Genomic DNA, 3,786 nt, shown 5'->3' with positions numbered 1-3,786 from the left:
AGCCTATTAAAGGCCCCCTCCTCTTTGGACTGCCCAGTCAGCGCCCCTCCCCTCTCAACCCTCCCAGCCTCCCAGAGCTCGCAGCCCCGGGCCTCCAGGGGCCACCGAAGAAGTCGGTCCCGCCTCCAGAGCGGAGAGCCATTTGGCGGGGAGGGAGTGGCGTTGAGCTGAGGCGGAGGCGTGGGCTGGCCAGAGAAACCAATGCTGGTGTCTCTATTCGCATTTTGCCCTAGGATATGCCCCAGTGCCCGTAACACCAGTTACTTGTGTCGCTGGTGGACATCTGTGCACTTCCCCAGTTTTAGCCTTTATAAACCTCAAGGCAGCTGGGTTTAAGAGTTAAGAATGAAGACACCACTGACCTCTCTCCCAGACCCACCTCATCCCTTCTGTTGCAAAGTCCCTGCTGTTTCTTAATCACAGAATACGCTGAAAGACCCAGAATACACACACACACACACACACACACACACACACACCTATAAATGTCCTATTGTCAGAAAAGCAACTTCCAAGAAACATGAAGAGCCCATCTAGAAGCCAGAGCTACCCAGGCCCATGGTCCAGTGGTGTGCTGGATAGGCTAGTGCAGACCGTTAAATTTTCAGATATTTTTCTAGTCAGCTGTTAAACACAGCCATTATTAATAAAGTATATAAACTTGCAATTAAATAATTTATAAAATGCTCAAAACCCATTACTTCCTAGTTATCTGATTATCGTCTATGGTCTTGAGCCACCAGAACTACCAACCTCTGCTAACATTTCCCGGCTCCCAGAAAAGACAGCTGAGGGAGGTGGAAATAGATGAAAACACTAAATGGCAAGCTATTCTGCAGTTCCCCATTCAGGAACATGGCTCTTGAAATACATAGTGGCAAATGCTTCCTATCGGAGTAGAGGAGAGGAGATTGAGGTCTTGATAAACATTTATCAGCACCCTGGTTCCTGGAGAGCATGTAGACAGCAGGTGTCAGGGCTGCAGGGACAAGAGAGAGTGCGTCTTCCTGCGAGGGAAGGGCTCAGGGTTTGATGAGCAGTAGAAAAACCAGGCAGTGCATCCTCCATAAGACTGTCCATTTGATCCTTGACCAAGTGTTAGGCACTAGAGTGGGAATCCAAGTATTTAACAGGTAGAGAACACACAATGGTGCCAAAAATTCCCATCTAGTTTGTAGAAGCCCATTTATGACTCCAAACCCTAAGGTTATCCTTACCTCTCTTGTAGAATCCACTTCATTCTCTGACAAGAAGAGAAAGGAGAGGAAGGAGACTTTCCTAGCCTCTCCTGGTACCTAGAAAATCTTTCAAGAACCTAATGGGGGGAAACAGGAGAGGGGAATGTGCAATGATTTTAAGCAAAATGGTGGCAGATTGGAAGAATCTGGGGATTTTCTTGGAGAAGTGACTGCTCAGGTAGACCACTCTATTGCTGAAAGAAAGATAAAGCCAGGTCTGGTCCATTAATGAAGAGTGCTTTCTGTCCATGATCTTCTCCCCATAAGGATTCACTCTTGGAAGAACCCCTCGGGCCTTGGAACAGGAAGATGGTACAGATGCACTGAACTCTGCTAGGACCCCCTCCTTAAATTGAGGCACGAGGAATTAAATTCATTATGTAAATGAGTAAGAGTTGGGTGTTTATACTTTGTAAATGAAAGGGAGAGTACACATATGGGAGAATTGTATGCATGAGAGACAGAGTTCTAGTTTATAAAGGCCCTGTGTGTTTGTGTATTCAAAGAAGGACTGTAATTAAAGAACAACTCAAACAACCAAGAGCATTCATAAGTCACTTATTTAGGGCAAGCAATTGTTTTCCTACACCCAGAAGTTTTAATGGTGGGTTACAAAGATTCCAAACACATTTTACTTTCACTCTGATCAAAGATTTGAGCAAGGCCTGTAGGTTGTCAATCAAGATGGTAGGTCCAGGGAAAGGAAGTCTCATCTTCATCCAAGTACTTTGGTCCCATTTCCCCTATCACAGCCCAGCTGATCTCATTCCTGAACACAGAAACTGGCCATGGACTTACTCAAAGGCTGTAGCATGTTTTGCACACTTACTGTGTACTAAACATTGCACCAAGAGTTTTATATGCATTGTCTTCTTTTGCACATTTTTCCCCTTGGGAACCCAAAGTTCATCCAATCACTTTTACCAGGGAGTCCTAGCCAGGAATTGGGGATGGAGAGATATGCTGAAATAGAGTACAGAAAGTCCCTGAGCAGAATAATTCACAATCCACACTCCATTTCCATTACTGATTTGATTCTTGAACTCTGAGTATTCTTATCAAAAGAGAAGGGATCATCCTAGGTCAGAGGTCTTTAGTCAGAGAACAATATCTGAATTCTCTTACCTAATAACATCTAAGCCCATTCCAGATCATGAAGATGCCATGCTTTATTTAACCCCTAGCATTTATCTTTATCTAAAACTATTTTTTGTCAGATTTTACTTTTTTATTGGCACCCTCCCCAGCCCCTGCTAGAATGAGAGGGTAATTCTGTCTCATTTATTCTTCTACCCCACAGGACCTGACATAGTGCTAGGCACACAAGGGACCCCCATGAATTCTGAATGAATGAATCAACCAATTCTGTTCAGTTTGGTCACTGACAGTTTGTAAAACCTTGGGCAAGCTATTTCATCTCTAAAATGAATAAGGCTATCTCATGGAGTTGAGTACCTAGCACACTATTCCCATAACTATTCATTTCCTACACCTCTCTGACAGAAACCTTAGGTCCAGAGAGATAAAATGACTTGTCTGAGGCAATCCAACCAACTCTTTACTCATTTCATGAACTCATTTCTTTTTACTCTTTGCCTGAATGCCTGGCCATAGCTAAATTAACTGGCTTGGTGGCTTCATGCTACTATTTCCACATGGATATCGCTATATGAGACATTTCTCTTACATAGGAGGCCCTCAACCTTGTCTATGTCTGTCTATAGATGACAGACATAAGCATTATAATCTAGGCAAGGTTGTAATGGAAAGGAAAGTGATAAGAAGTCTCCCAATTCCTCACATCAGATATTGTAAATCATTGACTTACCATGTTGGGATTTAAATCAGGTTTTACACAGCAACATGAAGACAGATTTATGAATTTATTAATTATCAAAATTTTTTTTTTGCTTTCTGTCTTTATCATTATATGTTAAAGACCCCTAAAAGTCCCAGATATGTTTCATTTACTCTTTATGGAACTTATCCTACAGAGATGGGTAAAGCAGAAAGTACCTAGCAGGCACGGGACTTAGAAACCACTTGATTGAACTCATCAAAGGAGCTCTGGTTGCTCCTTTTTTTCTTAATTCCTTTTGGCCTGTATGTATTCTATTACCAATACAGGCATGTTCAGTTTAAATTTACTTGCCCTTTGTTAATAATTTAGTGTTGAACCCTTTTCCTTAACACCGGCTGGTCTGAAAACTCATCAAAAACAGGTCTCCATCTCCTTGTAGGTCAGTTTTCATGACTGTCCCAGAACAGGTATTGACTGCTCAGGTGACCAGTTAGGTTCAAGAGGTTCCAGTCAGAAGATCAACCCCAAAAGGTTAAGGACAGAAGGAGGCCCACTTCACTTTTTTTAGATCATTATTGAAGCCAAGATGCCCTCTGCCAATCTGTAACATCAAGCATCTGGGAGGATCTCCCAAAATGAAAGAAAAGAATCAAGGAGAAAAGAAGTAGGGACTACAGGGGCAAGCATTATAATCTAGGCAAGGTTGTAATGGAAAGGAAAGTGATAAGAAGTCTCCCAATTCCTCAC

Source organism: Sciurus carolinensis, chromosome 11 (genome assembly GCF_902686445.1).
Source record: "Sciurus carolinensis chromosome 11, mSciCar1.2, whole genome shotgun sequence".
Taxonomy (NCBI): domain Eukaryota; kingdom Metazoa; phylum Chordata; class Mammalia; order Rodentia; family Sciuridae; genus Sciurus; species Sciurus carolinensis.
The sequence above is the reverse complement of the archived record's forward strand: the minus strand, read 5'-3'. Positions refer to the sequence as shown.